General features: G+C 44.5%; 1 protein-coding gene across 1 annotated transcript in view; it reads right to left on the minus strand.

Moving 5' to 3' along the window:
* Positions 1-239, minus strand: part of mpp3a (MAGUK p55 scaffold protein 3a) — a gene marked incomplete in the record, with an annotated part of 14,175 nt that extends 13,936 nt beyond the window's left edge. The window contains 1 exon segment of the mRNA XM_029727514.1: positions 112-239.
* Positions 240-8,571: the final 8,332 nt, after the last annotated feature.

Consider the following 8,571-nt stretch of genomic DNA (forward strand, 5'->3'; position numbering starts at 1 on the left):
GGCAGAGAAACAACACAGAGCATTTTCCTCTAGCTGACGCTTCACAGAAAGACCAGAAATACAAAACATAAGGAGCAGACATGACAGTAATGTACACACAGATTTCCTTACGTTCTTTCTGTCCTTCTCTCTCTGTATGTGTCTCTTCTCCCTCACTGCAGCCACACTGTTTCTCTCCCTCCGATTCCTCCTCCGGCTTCTGCGCTCACAAACCTGCTGCTACAGAGTGTCCGCCTCCTCCCCTCTCCCTCGCTTCTCTCTCTCTCTCTCTTTCTCTCTCTCTCTTTCTCTCTTTCTCTCTCTCTCTCTTTCTCTCTCTCTCTCTCTCTCTCTCTCTCTCTCTCTCTCTCAAATCTCCCCTCCCCTCACAGTCCTCCCTCCCCTCCCCTTCCCCCAGCTCTCTCACTCTACCTCTCGCTCTCTCTCTCTCTCTCACTCTCTCTCTCTCTCTCTCTCTCTCTCTCTCTCTCTCTCTCTCTCTCTCTCTCTCTCTACCCCTCTCTCTCATTCTCTCTGTCTACAGCATCAGACGGCTTTGGAGCTGTATTGGAGCTGACAGCTGGGATCTTTATATTGCTATCTGATATGATATCTCTACAGGGCATACTGTCTATGGTCAGTACCCTCCAGAACAGAGCATCTATTCTCCTCCATTAACCCTCTCCCTCTGTTTTCTCAATCCCTCTCTCCTATCCTCTCCCCTCTGCCCACCTGGTTAATTGCCTTCACCCGGCTGTCTTTGATACTCGGCGCGTTCTCTCTCTCATTCACGATCAGTCTAGAGGAGGAAAAAGAGACGGAAAAGAGACGGTCCCCTCCCCCTCTCCTCCTGTGTCGGTGCTGTGGACGCTGGCTAGGTAGCGGCTGCTTCTCCTTTGTCCGCTAACGTGTAGCTCTCTCACAGAGACACACAGCGTCTGAATAAGGGGTTCCCCCTGTATTCTCATGGTAATACAGGAGGGCAGGTGTTGTCTGTGTGCTTTTGTGCCATGTGAGGATTTCTCCCAGGGTCCTCGGGGTAACAAGTGAGAAGCACAGAGAAACACACCAACACACACAAAGACAGTCACAATTCTCAAATAAAGAAACACATTCTCACATAAACGTACCTACACACATCAATAAAGGATAAAGATGTGACAGACAGCCATTCCTCTGTCTTAGTGTTTATATAACGAATGACACAGCCGCTCTTATGTTTTTGTAATAACTATGTTTTGACTGGTGCAAGGCAACTGGATTTACTAAAATGCCTTCATGACACAGAATGATATGGAAATGTTCTATGTATGTTATGCCTTCGTGCACTATGACACTGGCGCACACACACACACACACACACACACACAGACACACACACACACACACACACACACACACACACACACACACACACACACCACACACAACACACACACACACACACAACACACACACACACACACACACACACACACACAGACAGACAGACAGACAGACAGACAGACAGACAGACAGACAGACAGACAGACAGACAGACACACACACACACACACACACACACACACACACACACACAGACAGACAGACAGACAGACACACACACACACACACACACACACACACACACACAATGTTGCTGTCGTGACCTGGAATATGTGTGTATATCAGCATCATGACACCCCTGGTCTCTGAGAGGTCACATGGTACGAGGGGCGTCCTCCTCTCTGCCAACCGGCCTCGTTAATTACAGTAGAGGTTGTTATGGGTCTCTGGTCTAACTGATTCACAGGCATCTGTTAACCTCATCCTCTCTGGGGAGAAAGGAGGGACCAATGGAGGGATTTGGGGAGTGTGTGTGTGTGTGGGGGGTTAATAAAAAAAGGGGCATTACCATCTGTTTGTTTCTCTGTACTGTACATTATGTGCTTGTCTGTTTCTTCATATCATCCCTGTCTCCCTCTCTCCCTTTCTCAGCCGACCATCCATTTCACATGTAAGTCACAGAGACATGGTCTGCAATCAACATGTGACACACTGATATCTCCGACTACAAAGACAACATAAGGGAGAAAGACAGAATAATACTACCTATCTTGTGTTGTTTCTATGATTCATATCATTCAGGTTAGAATGAGTAGGAAGGATTCAATGTCTCATGACTGGACCACCTGTCACCACATACAGTGGATTCTGAAAGTAATCAGACCCCTTCTCTTTTTCCACATTTTGTTACGTTACAGCCTTGTTCTAAAATGGACTAAATAAATAAATCCTCTTCAATCTACACACAATACACCATAACGACAAAGGGAAAACAGTTTTTTTTGCAAATTTAAAATAAAAAACAGAAATACCTTATTTACATAAGTATTCAGACCCTCGAAATTGAGCTCTCCATTCATCATCATTGAGATGTTTCTACAGCTTGATTGGAGTCCACATGTGGTAAATTCAATTGATTGGACATGATTTGGAAAGGCACACACCTGTCTATATAAGGTCTCACAGTTGGCAATGCTTGTCAGAGCAACAACTGAGCCATGAGGTCAAAGGAATTGTCAATTCAGCTCCAGACAGGATTGTGTCGAGGCACAGATCTGGGGAAGAGTAACAAAACATTTCTGCAGCATTGAAGGTCCCCAAGAACACAGTGGCCTCCATCATTCTTAAATGGAAGAAGTTTGGAACCACCAAAACTCTTCCTAGAGCTGGCCGCCCAGCCAAACTGAGAAATCGGGGGAGAAGAGCCGTGGTCAGGCAGGTGACCAAGAACCTGATGGTCACTCTGACAGAGCTCCAGAGTTCCTCTGTGGAGATGGGAGGAACCTTCCAGAAGGACAACCATCTCTACAGCACTCCACGTTTCAGACCTTTATGGTAGAGTGGCCAGATGGAAGCCACTCCTCAGTAAAAGGCACATGACAGCCCGCTTGGAGATTGCTAAAAGGCACCTAAAGACTCTCAGACCATGAGAAACAAGATTCTCTGGTCTGATGAAATCAAGATTGAACTCTTTGGTCTGAATGCGAAGCGTCTGGACGAAACCTGGCACCATCCCTATGGTGAAGCATGGTGGTGGCAGCATCTTGATGTGGGGATGTTTTTCAGCGGCAGGGACTGGGAGACTAGTCAGGATGGAGGGAAAGATGAACAGAGCAAAGTACAGAGAGATCCTTGATGAAAAACCTGCTGCAGAGCGCTCAGGACCTCAGACTGGGGCCGAAGGTTCACCTTCCAACAGAACAACAAGCTTAGGCACACGCCATTACAATGCAGGAGTGGCTTCGGGACAAGTCTCTGAATGTCCTTGAGTGGTCCAGCCAGAGCCCGGACTTGATTGAACATATCTGGAGACCTGAAACTAGCTGTGCAGCAATGCTCCCCGTCCAACCTGACATAGCTTGAGAGGATCTGCCGAGAAGAATGGGAGAAACTCCCCAAATACAGGTGTGCCAAGCTTGTAGCGTCATACCCAAGAAGACTCGAGGCTGTAATCGCTGCCAGAGGTGCTTCAACAAAGTACTGAGTAAAGGGGCAGAATACTTATATGAATGTAATATTTCAGTTTTTCTTTTATACATTTGAAAAAATGTATAAAAAACAGTTTTTGCTTTGTCATTATGTCATAATCTTTTTCTTTAAATACATTTTAGAATAAGGCTGTAACGTAACAAAATGTGGAGAAACTCAAGAGGTCTGAATATTTTTGGAATGCTCTGTATACTGTACAGCCTATCAGAATCTAACACAGTATCCACAGCCAGCAGACTCAGTCCAATAAGCACATTACATAATGGATTGCAACAATTACATAGAAATGATCGGACATTCCATCTATTAACAACAGCTCCTGATAACAACCTTTGAGAGGAGCGACATCGTGATCTAACCCCTGGATCAGGCGAGAGGGAGTCGTGACACATCCTAGCCTGAAACAGGCCCCCACACTGGGCATGAGTCACTTCCTCACTCGCCCCCCTCTCTCCAAGGACTGGATGACTTACAGACTCAGACAGATAAACAAACAGCCGATAAAAAGACAGAATGCACACAGACTGTGCCACTGCCAAGCATCAGGTTCTGTCAGGAGTTGTACTTGATTCAGTACTGATCTAAGAGGAAATGTAGTCGTTCCTCTGTTATGGAAGAAGTCTGTCCTTTATAGGCACTCAATAAATGACCCTTTTCATGTATTACACTTAGTCCAGAAAAAATATGATCTCATGAGAATGGATTATTATTGATGACATTATTTGATTTTCCAGTGGGTGTAAAGGGCTTGTTGTTATTATTTGATATGTAAAAATAGGAAATGATTAATGGGGAAATCACAGCGCCAAATCAATCTCTCTGGGCTAGAGCTAGCTACACGACTGTGCTGAAATGTCCTGATATTAACTGCCCTCATATTTACTATTTACTCTCTCTCTCTCTCTCTCTCTCTCTCTCTCTCTCTCTCTCTCTCTCCCTCTTATATAAATCAGATTGCTGTCATTTAGTTTGACTGGGGGCTTAATGCCCTTTTAGCCTAATGCCATTCGGCGCCAGGTTCTCACTGTTTTCTCTCCCTGCAGCAGCCAGGAGTGTTCGATATGATTGCCTATCTCGTCCCTCCCTACCACTCCCTGCATTAGCTCCTGGCAGACAGCCTTCTCAAGGCCATAGCTCTCAACTCAGGCCCCTCCATCTCCACTTCTCTGTCCAGGCTGCTGCAGATAACAGCTAGGAGAAAGATCCGATACGACCACTAACAGTGGAACACACTCAAGATTGAGTGTGATAAGTCACTTTGCCTGAGATACTGCACGTGGACTAGAAAACAGGATGAACTCATAGCACCGCAAATTCGGCCCATTTTTCAGTATAACTGATACAGTATTTAAACAACAAACCGCAGGTAAGACATGGAATTAATTTCATCCACGCCTGTTTTCTCCTTTACTCTACATTTGAAATGCATTTTTTTGTTCAAGTCAATATTGCAGAGCACATGAAGGGCAAGAAGAACCTCCGGATATGATGAGCGAGAAAATAAACAGATCCCTGACGGATGGATACACGGATGGTTGCATGACTGGAGGGACAAATGACTGAAGAAGTGAAAGGAGGGGTATGATTCTCAGTGAGGTGCCTGGCCGAGGGGACCATGCTACGTTTTGGCAGCTGCCACCCGGGATGCAAGGTTGCTGGGAAATGTTTAATTGTGTTTATAGCAGCGGTTGTGCAAGAGTAGGATACATTCACTTAAGTCAATTACAGCCTGCCTGCCGCCTGTCTGCACCAAACAGAGAGGAGAGGGAGGGAGGAAGGAGAAGAGGGAGGGAGTAGGGAGTGAGGAGACAGTGGACGGGATCCTAACCTTTAACAGCTATAAAATAGTTGACCAGGCCAGGTGGCTCCAGCTGTCTTTGTAGTACCAGTATTTCCTTTCATAGAAATGTACTAGATTGTATTATTATCCTAATCAGTTCAACTTTAAGTCAGAGTGACAGTGAACAATGACATCCACCATCGGCCAGTGTTACACCTCTTCTACTCCCATACTGCAGCCCATTCGACATCTGCTCTCCATGCAGCTGTTTGTGGTGCCTCTGCTACCTCTAGCCATACATAGGATGGAACAGGAACAACTATCTGAACATTCCAACACTCAAATCTCCTCCGGTAGGAGTTGGCATGAGGCTGTAACGTCACAAAATGTGGAAAAAGTCAAGGGGTCTGAATAATTTCCGAAGGCACTGTACACGGAGTGGACAAAACAAGCTCTTTCCATGACACAGACTGACCAGGTGAATCCAGGTGAAAGCTATGATCCTTATTGATGTCACCTGTTACATCCACGTCAAGCAGTGTAGATGAAGGGGAGGAGACGGGTTAAAAAAATGATTTTTAAGCCTTGAGACAATTGAGACATGGATTTTGTAAGTTTGCCATTCAGAAGGTGAATGGGCAAGACAAAAGATTTAAGTGCCTTTGAATGAGGTATTGTAGTAGATGCCAGGCGCACCGGTTTCTGTTTAGAACTGCAACTCTGCTGGGTTTTTCACACTCAACAGTTTCCCGTGTGTATCAAGAATGGTCCTACACCCAAAGGACATTCAGCCAACTTGACACAAACGTGGAAAACATTGGAGTCAACATGGGCCAGCATCCCTGTGGAACGCTTTCAACACCTTGTGGAGTTGAAGCTGTTCTGAGGCCAAAAGAGGGTGCAGCTCAATATTAGGAAGGTGTTCCTAATGTTTTGTAAACTTAGTGTAAGTAGGGATAAAGTGACCAGGCAACAGGATAGATAATAAACAGTAGCAGCAGCGTATGTGATGAGTCAAAAGAGTGCAAAAAGGGTAATGCAGACAGTTCGGGTAGCTATTGGTTAACTATTTAACTAGCTATTTCGCAGTCTCATGGCTTGGGGGTAGGGTCCTGTTGGTTCCAGACTTGTCTATGACTTGCTGGAGTCTTTGAAAATCTTTAGGTCCTTCCTTTGACACCGCCTGGTATAGAGGTCCTGCTATAGGGTTTTGAATGTAGTCCACTCTGGGGACAGTGGTGGAGTGATAAATGTTCAAACCAGAGCTCTATCGCACCGTGTGAGTCTGACTGAATGAGACAGACGGGATCTCTGGGTAATTTATTTCTTTATCGGTTCAACACATGAATAGGAAGCTATAAAGGCCTTTTAAAAGGAGCAGATGTTCCTCGAGACGACGCCCTGGAACTGGTTGCTCGAGGCTCGATAGTTGTTGGATTGGGCCCCCATTCCCACAGCTCTGGCGGGTCAAATGACAGGGATGTGTAGCGCATGGACAATAATTCAGCTGGATGTACCTATGGGCTGGGATGGGCTGATCTAGGTTAAATAGCATGAGGAATCTTCCATGTACAGTGCCTTCAGAAAGTACTCATACCCCTTGACTTATTTCATAGTGTTGTTGTGTTACAGCCTGAATTTAAAAAGAAATCTCACCCGTTTACACACAATACCCCAAAACGACAAAGTGAAAACATGTTTTCAAAATCTTTGCAAATGTATTGAAAATGAAATACAGTTTCTAAGAGCTTTGCACACCTGGATTATACAATATTTGACCATTATTCTGTTCTTCAAGCTCTGTAAAGTTGGCTGTTGATCATTGTTAGGCAGCCATGTTCAGGTCTTGTCAAAGAGTTTCAAGCCTATTTAAGAAAACTGTAACTAGGCCACTCAGGAACCTTCAATGTTGTGTTAGTAAGCAGCTCCAGTGTATATTTGGCCTCGTGTTTTAGGTTATTGTCCTGCTGAAAGGTGGATTTGTCTCCCAGTGTCTGTTGTAAAGCAGACTGAACCAGGTTTAGGATTTTGCTTGTGCTTAGCTCTATTCCATTTCCTTTTGTCCTGAAAAACTCACTAGTCCTTGTCGATGACAACCATAACCATAACATGATGCAGCCACCACCATGCTTGAAAATATGAAGAGTGGTACTCAGTGATGTGTTGCGTTGGATTTTCTCCAAACATAACACTTTGTATTCAGGACATAAAGTTAATTTCTTTGCCACATGTTTTGCAGTGTTACTTTAGCGCCTTGTTGCAAACAGGATGCATGTTTTGGAATATTTGTGTTCTGTACAGGCTTCCTTCTTTTCACTCTGTCATTTAGGTTAGTATTGTGGAGTAACTACAATGTTGTTGATCCATCCTCATCCTCAACGACAACCATTAAACTATTTATTTGTTTTAAAGTCACCATTGGCCTCATGGTGAAATCCCTGAGTGGGTTCCTTCCTTTCCTGAGTTAGGAAGGACACTTGTATCGTTGTAGTGACTGAGTGTATTGCTACACCATCCAAAGTGTAGTTAATAACTTCACCATGCTCAAGGGGATATTCAATGTTTGCTTTTATTATTTTTACCATTGAAGGTGCCCTTCTTTGCGAGGCATTGGAAAACCTCCCTGTTCTTTGTGGTCGAATCTGTGTTTGAAATTCACTGCTCAACTCAGGGACCTTACAGATCATTTGATGTGTGGGATACAGAGATGAGGTAGTCATTCAAAAATCACGTTAAACACTATTATTGCACACAGAGTCCATGCAACTTATTACGTGACTTGTTAAGCAGAATGCTTACTACTGAATGTATTTAGGCTTGCCATAGCAAAGGGATTGAACACTTATTGCCTCAAGACATTTCAGCTTTTCATTTTTTATTAATATAAATATAATTATATTTTGACATTATAGAGTATTGTGGGTAGGCCAGCGACACAAAATTTAAATTGTATCCATTTTAAATTCAGGGATGTGAATACTTTCAGAAGGTACTGTGCTTTCTCCAATAGGACCTACTCACGAGAGCTATGGCTGCAGGACTTGTGTGGGTGTAGTTACAGACAGAAGGGGGCTAAAACCTCATACTAATGCCAGTAGGGACGAACGTTAAGCTGCAGGACAGAATGATTAACACTTGCACACACTGATACACACACACACAAACACACACATGCATCACGTACATGCAAATTGAGATTTATACGCCAGCCCCTGATTTCAGCCCCCTATGTGTGGGTTTCTGGGTGTGCTCTGGTGCCCCACTAGCCAAGATTAAGA

This window comes from Salmo trutta, chromosome 32, assembly GCF_901001165.1.
Source record: "Salmo trutta chromosome 32, fSalTru1.1, whole genome shotgun sequence".
NCBI classification, from domain to species: Eukaryota; Metazoa; Chordata; class Actinopteri; order Salmoniformes; family Salmonidae; genus Salmo; species Salmo trutta.